Source organism: Pipra filicauda, unplaced genomic scaffold (assembly GCF_003945595.2).
Source record: "Pipra filicauda isolate LSUMZ 115617 unplaced genomic scaffold, ASM394559v2 scaffold28_size6257848_pilon, whole genome shotgun sequence".
Lineage (NCBI taxonomy): Eukaryota > Metazoa > Chordata > Aves > Passeriformes > Pipridae > Pipra > Pipra filicauda.
In genome coordinates, this window is record NW_024104409.1 from 669,280 (window position 1) to 681,366 (window position 12,087).

At 36.8% G+C, this 12,087-nt stretch overlaps 1 protein-coding gene across 8 annotated transcripts in view; it reads right to left on the reverse strand.

The window, feature by feature from the left end:
* The window catches only part of LOC113988084, a 110,722-nt gene that overhangs the window by 15,276 nt on the left and 83,359 nt on the right, over positions 1-12,087 (reverse strand). For 4 of the 8 annotated variants that reach the window (XR_005564157.1, XR_005564166.1, XR_005564162.1 and 1 more), the window contains one exon: positions 1,247-1,305. The gene's annotated coding sequence lies outside the window, so the exon portion shown is untranslated. Of the gene's footprint in view, positions 1-998; positions 1,015-1,246; positions 1,306-2,492; positions 2,552-6,648; positions 8,371-8,402; positions 8,447-12,087 lie in introns of those variants that run through there. The other 4 variants (XR_005564160.1, XR_005564165.1, XR_005564161.1 and 1 more) reach the window with 4 other exon arrangements.

The following is a 12,087-nucleotide window of genomic DNA, read 5'->3' on the forward strand; positions in this document are numbered from 1 at the left end:
AGCAAGGCAGTCATGCTTGTTGAACACCAATGATCCAGCATGGCAGCAGAAAGAGGAATGACCTCTCCAGCCCCTTGCTAAATGAGGACTTTAGAGATGCCACATTTTGGCAGTGTTTTATTTAAAAGTCTGAGGACAATGAGCTTTTTTTAGTAATGGAAGCAGTGGAGAGTGTACAGCAGAATTCAGAAGCTGTGAGGTGCGCCAAGAAGATTTATCACAGAGGACTTGTATACTTACTTCTCTGACATCAGGAGTTTTTTAATATAGTTGTTAAACAGTGCATTGAGTCATCTGCAATCTCCTTTATTCTCATTATCTCAGATAACGAGACTGGTAGCGTATCCCAGGTCTGTTTCGACCATCTTTCAGTGTAAGTCAGAAACATGCAGAGACACCACAGCTAGAGCAAATTTCCTTCTGAAAATCCTTACTAAGGGCTAGTGTAACCACTAGTGCAAGAACACCAAAAAGATTTCTCTGTTGTCTATAACTTATCGCTGTTTTGTAAGGCAGTTTTAGTATCTGCATGGGCACATCTGTGTCTTTCCCCTTTGAAAAGTTGCTGAACTCCTTTGCTGAAGAAGCCAAATATCTCAAAGTTACCAGCATTTCTAAAAGCCGCATGAAAATAATTGGCCAAATAGAAGAGAAGATACCCATCCACAAGCTCTACAAGCACTGAGGCTGAAAGTGGAGCTGTGGTATGAACCTTCATGTTATTATGCCCCCTGACACCCACTATAGGGGGAGGAAGCTGTAACACTTCAATAGGGAGAATGGCTTCAACACCACTTTGTGCTCACCTGTTAGACAAATCCACTAAGTTTCAGTAGTCCCGATGTTCAAAGGATTCCTTGCGGACATTAAGGGCATGCTCATTTTCAGGGTATGGGGCTACAGATGTGGTTTTGCTGAGGACTTCTCGGCTTCACCCCATTGAGTCAGCAGCCACCTAATCACTCTCTACTGACTCCCTGACCTCAAACAACCACTGTCAACCCCACCAGGCATCTGCAGGCAGAAGACGTGTGGAGGTGACCCAAGTGTTGGACTGGTGAGAAGAGTTAAAAGTGAAGAAGAGTGAAGGGCAGTAGCAAAAACAAGGCAGAAGAGAAGCTGGAGGGATGCAGAAGGACAAAACTTTGGTCTCACTCTGCAAAACTTTTAAGAACTTCTTGGTGTCAAGCCATATGAAGGGAAAGTGGGTGGCTCTAGAAACACAGTAAAAATGAGATTAACTCACCTACTAAATTCTCAGTCATCCTCCTCTTCTAACCACTGCCAGGAAGTATGAATAACAATCTAAATTTAAATAGAACAAAAAAAGAAAATACTATACAGCATGACTAGTCCATAAAGAAACAATGAATTTGCTCTTTTAATAATTAAAAGTGATCCAAAAGTTTTCCAAAGCAATCATGAAATAAAAGACTATCTTCACTGACCATGTACACCAAGTGTGCTGCATTATCTGTCCAGATAATTGCATTATTTTGCCCATTTGGAAGAAATTACAGCTGTGAGAGTGACAAAGCAATTCCCCAAGTGCCAGTTATTTCTCTGCTTAGAAAATACCATGTCAAATTATTCCATTCATGGAAGAACTTAAATGCTTTAACTACCTACTTGAGCATATTTTGTAAATTATGGAAGAAAAAAATGTTCATTGCCACTACCAGCATGAGATGAATGTTTTACTGCATATGACCAGGCCTGACAAAATTTCCACTCAAAGCCCATGAGAGTTCAACTTGGGACATGCCTTACAGACCTTTTTTTTTTTTTACTTTTCACTGTGCAGAATCAGTACACTCCTACAGCTCAGCTAATGCTCAACATTCTTTGACCTTCAAAACTAGATGTCTAGATATCTTCACTCTTGGATCTTTTTAATGTGTTTATTTCACTGACTATTAGAAATACCATTAATATCTGTGTCTCAAAAGCTCTTCACCCGATACTGTCTGAAATGTAGCTCTCCAGGAGAGAGACTTCACCATTTTTAATCCCTTTCAGCACAACTTCCTTGCACAAGTCAGTGAGTGTAAATACTATGCAAAATTAGTAAAGGTAGTAGGAGTGAGTTTGCAGACAAAACCCTCCATGAGCCAAACTGTGCCCCAGCTTCCATATTAAATTGCGCTGATAGAGGTGAGATTGCATGAAGGCCTTGAAGACGGCTTTAGTTCATCAACATCTGTGAGAGTTTTTCTCAGACATGAGTGTGGTCCCAGAGCTGAAGTCCATTAAAGCCTTCCAATCACTCTGGACTTGGCTTTAAGAAAGAAGGGCAGTTGCTGGTGTTGAGTTTGATTGCGTGTATTGAAACAACCCAAGTCATTGAATAGTTGGTGCTGCTGCAATGGAAACAAGGGAGGAAGCAGAGCTGACGAGACTTCTGAGAAACATCGCAAACCAGTTAACCAGATAGGAATTGAACAACCTACCAAGCCATATGGAAAGAGGCTCATTTCTAGAGATATGCCGCCTACAGCCATCTTGTCTTTCAGTGCTCCAGTAATCAGATCCATACATATGGATTATGCTACTGGGCAAGAAAAAATATATCCTTTAACAATGTCCATAAATTACAGACATAATCAAAGTTTAAAAATGCATCTGTTTTTCTACCACTAAGCACAGCAGTTCTTGAGTAAAAATTCATAGTGTATTGCTTATTGTGCATCATATTGAACCTCAACAAATCTAATTTCACGTTAAAATCATGAGCCTTTGCCCTTTATCAGAGAGAAAAAAGGGAAATTAGCACTCTCTTTTTCATGTTTCAGAACAAAAGTATAAGCTTTGAATTGCTATATTTGTGAAAGAAACAATCGTAGCCTGTTAAAACAAGCTTTCGGTACTGAAAAGGTTAACTAATTTGGTTTCCCCGATAAGTTTATCTATGATCAGAACTGAGTCATACAGAAAACTCCTACAAGATTTGACCTTTTACTTGTATCCCACACTGAGATAATATTATACTTAAAATGGATATCAATAAGAACTTTGTTTTAAAAAGTATATTTAAAATAAATTACTTTTAAATAACAGAAACTGTTTTCAATTAGCCCTGTTAAAGGAAATCAACTAGAAAGTTATGTATGCTTTTTTATTTTCTTTATATAAATTATACCCAGGAGTCCTATGATAGCAGCACTGTACAAACTATGCACTACCTTTATATTTATTTCTTATCAAAATAAACTTAACAAATTAGATTTGTTTTTACAGCACTTTATATCCAATAATGACAATGTTGTATTGGTCCCAGGATAAAAACAATGAAAGTAGCAGCTGAATGGTATTTTTATTAAGAGTTAACAAAAATGTCTTGTGCAAACAGAGTATATAAAGAAAATTAATTCCATAATTCCTCATGATGAAGGCGTCCTTCTCTTTTTTCTTTTTTTTTCTCACAATATCAATCTCATTTGGAAAGATCATTTCAAGGGGAAAACTTTAAGTTTTAGCATAACTTACTCAGCAAAACGATATGGCTGAAGTTAAACACTGCTGACTGCTAGGATTTAATACTAGGACCTGGCAAATGTTTTGATAACTTAATACTTTTTAAAAGAAAGCTCGTTTGTTAATGAAGATTTTGGAAGTTCAGAAGAAATATAATCTAAAAAATAACAGAGCTAAAGATCAAAGAGATGTTTCTTCTTTTTCCCATTTTTTCCATTTCTTCTACCTTAAACGCGTTCCTCCATGCTAGCATTTTAGAGGCCTTTTTATTAGTAGTAGATTCAAATATCTCCGAGATATTCACCATACAGCTCAGCAAGAGTCCAGGTTTTCCTCCAGCAGTGGAAAAATGGCAGGCCTATTAGTCTGGGGTTTGTTACTAAAAATGAGTCCTTATTTAAAAAAAAAAAATTAGAACATTGTTTAGAGCATGTGGTTTGCTGCTATTAAGTTAACAGTGGAAAATCTCATTACTTTTAAAGTTAATTTTATTTGTGGTGGGATTGTTCTCTAGGCTGAAGCAGATTTTCTCTTAAGTGGAGCCTCTAATCCTACCTTACAGTCTTCTGTTCAGCAAGTCACTCTCTGCATAGCTTGGCTAGATGCATGTTTTAAGTCAAGTGTCGAATTAAAAGGAAAAAAGGAAGAAAAATAACTTTTCCCCGCATGTGACTCTGGGGCTGCCAGCAGGCACCTGTGGGCTGTCTTCTCCAGCTCTTGCTCTGACTAGTGGAGTTTTCCAATAAAGGTCTTGGGTTAAAGATGCACTTTGAGCAGTGCTAACAAAGTTTCTGCCTCTAATGAAAGATTAGATGCTGCTGAGTGCTCTGACAGGACAAATTAGAGATTGGGCAAATTCTAAAACCAGTTCCATGCAGGAAGCACTGAGGACAAGTAGGGGTGAAAGATGGGTGTAACATGGTCTGGTGGCCCAAGGACTCTGAAAATCAAAGTGGCCAAACAGAGAAGAAGAAAATAGAAGACTGTTCAGCTTTCTAGTTCAGGTTTCTTTTCAAATTTTGGAAGCAATTAATCTGACTTCTGACTTTTCATTAAGGCTATAATGATTTACAGCAACAGAGAACCAAATCTGCGATTTGAGGGGAAAATAGCACCAAAACAGAAGCCTTGCTTACAGCTTGTATGCTATATATGTATATATATATCCTACTTACAAGTTAAGATGACTCAAATCTAAACTCTCATAGTTTAAAATACCAAGTGAGATTCAGAGTCACATAATATTTGTGTCCCACCAACAGCCCAGTGGTTTTTTTTTCTTCGTAACATATACTCACACGATATAAAATTCATTCTCGTGCAAAGGTGAGCCATTATATTGTAAATTCCACTCACAATAATTCTCGTGTAACTTGTGTGAATCAGCCTGTGGGCTGTAGTTCAAGATACCCTTAGAACTACAACCTCAGCCATTCCCCTTGCACTTTTCTAGTTACCAGTTCACCATGAAAAGTTAACATGTGAATAACCAAAATACATATGCACAAGATCACTGATTATTTGATATTATGGTATGAAATATCACTTTGGCCAGTTTGGGTCACCTGTCCTGGCTATGCTCCCTCCCAGCTTCTTGTGCACCTACTCACTGGCAGAGCAGGAGACAGTGAAAAGTCTTTGATTCAGAGTAAGCATTTCTTAGCAACAACTAAAACATCAGTGAGCTATCAACATTTTTCTCATACCAAATCCAAAACACAGCACTGTATCAGCTACTAAAAAAAAAAATTAATTGTATCGCAGATGCCATCAGGACAATCTCACTGCAGTTCATCACTTTGTTTCAAGCCTGTTACACTAAAATTTTACAAAAACTGAAAGCAGAGCAGAAGACTGTTCATTACCCCACTGTGAATAAGAGCACATTGGGATGAGGGGTCTGATCTTCACAGGGGCATGAGCTCCTGCAGCTCCCGTACCAGGTAAGAAGAGTAGCAGGTGTTCAGCATCTCTGAAAGATCAGGTTTTGAACTTAAAACACATGAATTCTTGAATGACCTCCAAGTGATGAAGTGGCTTCTGTCATTTTGGGAATCAGAGCCATGTAGAGCATTGTTACAGATTTGGGAAATGAGTTCTCAATGCTGGATACAACATACAGACTGGATACAACATACAGACTGGAATTTGGGTCTTACCTCAAATCCCTTGTTTTACAAATGAACGTAACTAACTTGGGGCTGAGAAAATTTCATCTCTTGCAGATGTCTTAAGTATCAACCAAGACAGAGAATGAAGACAAGAACAGAGGGTGAGCCTTAGAGCTGTGGCATTCATCTGTGCCACGGGGTTGTGAAACCAACTCATTTTTTGACATCTCACACATGTGCAACTGAAAAGTGAATCTGCAGAAAGGGGTTATTTCAAGAGCTGAGTGAAACTAGTTTGCTCAGTTAGCAGAAGTTTTGTGTTAACTTTCTTATATTTTGCTGCATACAGTTCTATACTCCAGGAGTTTTGCTTTGAGTTTTAGCTTCAAACAAACCAAAACTGAATGTCAGCCACTGTATTTTGAAGTTTCATGTTGAAACTATATCTCACACAGAAAGTTTCAAAAGCCAAAGTGCAGAGTACTGGTAGCCTGGGGTAGCTCAGCCCATGTTCAAACCATCAGACTGAGGGCCAGAGACAAGATCTCCCTACATGTAGTGATATTAATATGTAGCTTTTCTGTGCAGTACCATGTCTGTATGAAACTACTTAAACCCACCCAATTTTATGTAGTTTTCTTCCAGGAATAATAGACGAAGCTATCCCAGAGCTGTCAGACTAAACTAACGTTAAATAGTAGCAAATTAGTAATTGTTATTTTTAATAGATTTGTTTCTAGCTAGATCCCATAAGCTTATTATTAATGATTGTTTAAACAAAAATCCAGAGATACAGATAACACTATTTTCTGCTAAATGAATGCTGTTGCTTACCTGTATCTTATCAAATATGATTTGCCAGAAGCAGCATGGTAGTGTCCAGAAACACCTTCCTGAAGGAAGCTTTCCTTTATTTTATTCACTTTCACATTTGTTTTCTTAGCAGCCCTTCAGCCGAATGGTTAACACATTGGATTATTCTTAATGGACTCAGAAAATTATTTCTGTCTGATTATCAGACAGCACTTATTATCATATTTCCATGATCATCATTTAACTTTCCACTACATTAATAACCAGGACTGATTTTACCTAGCAAGCAATCTAAAACCCTCTAACTTGACAAAAATATCCCATGCTTATTTCTTTTTCTAACCATCTAAGAAAGTCACTACGACAATTTTGGGTATCAGCATTTCTCCCGTGTGATTCACTTACACCAAGCAAACCCTCTAGACCTACATTTTTCCTTTTTTGCATTTCTACTTAACCAATAGGATTAACAGGACCCCTTCTCTGTGGGTGGTGATAATGTCAGTACACCACTGCCCAAATAACCTTTCTCTATAGGGAAATGCTAACATTTAATTCTTCAAATTTAAACCACATGTATTTTGGCCTCATAACAGCACTCTGTATTACTGCCTTTTGTTATTAATTTGTATCACTAAAAATCCTAATGAAACCAGTTATTGGAAATGTTAAGTGTAGTAGACACCTAAAATTTGCGTATGAACTAAAATATTTAAATGGTGGCTAAATATTTTATCTAATCACTGTAAACACATTTTCAGAATTACTAATGACACATCTCTGTGTATGTTCAGTTTTAAGCTGTGCCTCAGAGGAGCTATTCTTTTCAGCCTGTTTCAGGGGACATAAGCAATGGCTTTCAAATGGTTTCTATCTTTTACCTTCATCTTATCCAGAAATAAAAAGTGTCATTTAAGTGCTGTCTACATGATACCTCCACCTAGAAGAGCAAATTATGTGTGCATCGGCCACATCCAGTTTCCCTCATGGTATTCTCTGGAAGAGGCACTGCCACTGTATACAATCTTTGCATATGTTGCCATCGGGTGACCACAAATATACAGCTGCCAGTGTAGTAAAAATGCTGGTATTTGGGACAAATACTCAGGGACTTCTTGTTCAAACAACATGAACCACAGATTCAATGGTTTCCCCAAACTAAATTGTTCCTCAGTAAAATTTAACACAACGGCAAATATCAAAAAACTAATAGACAGATTAACTTTAAACCTGCAATTATATTAAAAACTAGGGGAGGGGGAAGTGTAGAAAACTGTATAAAATTTTAAAGTGTTTTCAGTGACCCCTAGAAATGAAACAGTTTATGTAACATTTACACACAGGATTTAGGTAATATTTACATAGTTACATACTTTTAGTCGTTGTTTTAATTAAACATTTCATGTTTTATCATAGAGATGTATTATTTAATACATATAAAACTGTAAACCTTTATATTGCAAATAACAAAGTTTAGATATAAGCCCATTATCTGTAGAAAAACAGTTTTTAAAACATATACCAACCCACAGGTACAAGTTTCCACTGTCTTTTTTTTTTTATTTGAATTCTGTAGCAAATTCCATCAACTATATCATTCACTGCCTGAAATATACTTGAGTCCCCTGGACTAATATTAATAAAAGGAATGTATTTCCCCAGTCTGTCTGGGGAGGGCTACAGGGGCTGGCAAATTATATTAAAAAAAACCCAGTCATCGGAGATGTTTCCATCAACTCCAGTGATATTCTGGGAGCTTAGGTTGTAGCTCTCCAAGGCTTCCCATAATGTGCATTCTTTCCCATTTCACAATCTTTCAATTAATTCTCAGTCCATGAACTTTTATCACATGTCCTGGTATTTGGTGAAAGCATTAAAAATGCCATTACATCCTTCTTAAGGGACAAACCACTCCCAATTCCCTGTAGGAATTTTCTTCCACCTTCATTCAAGCTCAGACTCCCAGTGATCACTGAAATGAATGACACCAAGAGAGTATCTATTTTTTGTTTCAAACAACTATTACAGCCATGCTTTGGGGGTTCATCCTGAAAAAGATTGATAAACACTTAAAAAAAAAAAAGGACATGAAAACAGTTCTACTTCACTCGCAAATCATACAATTAATACTGTACATTACTAAATTAGATTTTACGATTGCTTTCTAAGTCACCGTCCATCATGACCTTTTCTGTAACCATTTCATTTTTTTAACTTCTGTAAAAATAATCCAAATTCCTTTCAATCATAATGCTAGTAAGTGATTTAAAAAAGCCCATGGGAAAGTGTTCTCTGTCTATACAATCCTAATTAATGCCTGTGGTGAATTTTGTGCAGAATTTGCTACCTTCCAATAGCTTTAATTTTATTTTAAGATGAGTTATATGTTTCATACATATATAATATGTAATTTGTATATATTATATACAATGAATTGCTCTTGTTGTAAAATAACAATTCAGAAATGCTCAACTCCATGTTGTACAATTCGTATATAACTACACTAACTAATATATTCAAGGTTTTTAACTTCCCTCTGACCATTATAAATTGGACCTGATTAACATAAGTTTCTAATTGTGTGTGTAATCAATGCAAGTATTTCTTTTTAATGCAAGTATTTCTTTTATTCCTTCTATCCAAGTGCCCCGGTACCTGAAATTATTGCTTTCTTCAGCATGATTAGTTTCCTGCTTCATGCCCCAAACTGAAGAATCAAGCTTCCTTTTGCCAGACTCCCAGCAGTTTTGAATATCAAACCCCTATGGTCCTGATGAGAAGCCCCAGGACCTTTCGTGGTGCATAGTCTCAACAATAGCAACTCCCAATTCACACACAGATTCAGCTCAGCCACCGTAATTCAAAACAGACTCTTGACAGCATCCTGTTGAACGTAGTAACTCTGCACTTGTTAGATATGAAATTACTTTCCTGCCTCTATGTCCTGTTAAACTGAAATCAAACACCTTAGGTGGAATTACCTTCACAGATGTAGTATCTTTAATTTTGTTAAGCATTTGTAGAGGCACATTAACTTTTACAGCAGTTTTTTAAAGGAGAAATTCAGGTGCCCAAAAGAAGGTGCCTAATGCCTGCTAGAATACCCTGGAGTATTCAGGATATCTGTGCAGGGCTGGCATGATGTGGGACCTACAGGAGACTTTTGACCTTTGACAAAAGACCACACCTTTAAACTGGCAGTGAGAGACCAGGTGGGATCCCCCAGGGCTCTAAAATGGCACAGAAGGTCTATGTTTAGGCATGCTCATTTTTTTCTAAAATTAGTAAAATAAAACACTAAAATTAAAAACCAAAAGAGACTAAACAGAATTTTATATTGTTTCACTTAGCTAAAAACATGGAAAAAATTAGTAAAAACTATAAAGAAATTGTTGTATAAATCTCATCCTTTACTGTAAAAAACCTGCTGGAGATCATCACTGCTTGTTATCTTGATCCTATAAAGTTCGTAATAAACTAGTCACATTCACAATACTTTTATAATTTCTGACTTGAAATTTTAGAATACCACTACATTTCAAAGTTAAAAACTCAAAAAGTCAGAAAACAGTAATACAGGCTTCATGCAAATCTAAGAATACAGCTTTTAGCAATTTTAGAGTGAAGTTTTTAATTCTAAGTTTATGTACTATTTTTTCCCATTCAGCCACTGAGTGCTCGATACTGTTCACAGGAGAAGCATTGTGACATTCATAGTTAAATAATATCTTGGAAAAGACATGGCTGCCTGCAATACAATTATTTTACATTACTTTGTTGCAAATACAAATTTTATAAATGTAAAATTGATTCCCACTTCAATGTGCTCCTTGCAGCCAAGCCTTGGAGCTTGTTCTCATATTTTTCCTCAAGCAAATTTCCCTTTAATTCCAAGAAGAGTTTTGGTGGAGCATCACATCATAGTAGCAAACTATCCTTTATAGTAACACTTCTAGAAATGGCTAAGGAGAAGATAAGCCTGGCTGAACTAGTCAAATGGAAGATGATAGTGATGAATTTACCAGAAAGAAATCAGATACAGGGCTAAGACCTACCAGGTGAAGTATTTCTGGTAGGGTGTGGAAGCTGTTGCATTAATGTTGTATACAAGGCAACAACAAAGGATGCACATTTCTGCTTGCCTGTTTAAAGTAGACAAATTTAACTTAAAGTAATGCCAGGGGATGGAAAATGAGCTTCTGGAAGAAAACTATGCAAACTGTATTTGTTCAGTCTAGGGTGCTTGGGCCCAAACCTCTCAGCTACATGCTGATGTAAATGGTAGGAGAAAAAACTAATGCAAAAGGACAATATAGATACAAGGGGTCTGGATAAATTTAAAAGACAGAAAGACAGAAAAATATTTATAATCATCAGAGCTATGATGGGTTGGAACAAACTTCTAGTAGCCTATAGGGTGGGCAAGGCACCTCCTGCATGAATTTCACAGTAAGTTTGTTTTTAACAGCCAGAAGACTAGACTTCATATATCAGGAATCCTCACAATGAACCAGCAGGGTCTTGGTTCTTTACAACTCAGCCATAGCTCTCTCACTGTGATTAAGGGAAATCAAAGAGTCTCTACATATTAAAGGAGGTTGCAGCTAATACCCAGATGAACACTTAAAGGAAAGCATAAATGTTATAAGAGACATTAAAATTACTATGAGATTATTTTCTGCTTGAGGCTCATTTATGGAGTAGAAGGTTAAATACTACTTTCTTTTGGTTACTTCAGGCTAAATTCCAAACATTTCTACTGATTTCAGTTGCTTCAATGAGATTACTTCAAGTTTACATTGAAGTAAATGAGATCTGAATTCAACATCTAATTCTTTTTTTCCTTTGGGAAGATTGATGAATATCACTGATTTTATAGTCTTGCAGGGTAAGTAAGCAGTGTTAAACATACCACAGAGAACAATAAAAAGCAGAAGATAGCTTTAAGCAGACATTGGTTTGCCTTACCAATTGTCTGCCCTTTGTTACTTATAGGTCAGGATAACTCACTGCACATAGATTATTAAAAAATGCAGACGAGCCAGATTTCTTTGGGTTTTAATTTGGAATAAAGTATCCTTCAAAAGCCATATTTTAAGTAAACTTTTTTTCTTCTTTGTCACAGCCAAATTCTCCAGTTCAGGAATTTACAATATTTTCCTTTTTCCAGAATGACACCTGCTGGTGGGAGAAGCATGGATGAATTGCAGACACTTTATGGGTTTGATTGCAGCTAACCTGACACATTGTCTGAGCATGCTCATCACCTGTGTCCAGGCCAACTATTGAAAATAAAGATGTGAAAACTGTAAAGGTCCTATAAGGAGTATGTTGTAGAAGTAATATATTTTTCCAATCTGATTTAATATTTGCTCTTAATAAACCACAAAGGTACTTACTACTAAGACAATGCTTCCATGGTGTTTCAGTGTTGGACACTAGCCCTATTTTGGGAAGCCACAGCACTAAAATGTCAGATTGAAGTGAAAGCTAGAAGGAAACACTCCCTATCCTATGCAAAAAGCTGCTGTGCTGCTTCAAAGCCTCGACTGCAAGTAAAACCAGCTGCTAATGCAACTATTGGTGCTTAACATCCCAAAAGATCAGCATCTCACAAAGAAGTATTGTGCACATGTTCCTGACTCAGTATAGGAGGACACAGCCACAAGAGACAGAAAGCAAGTTGTAC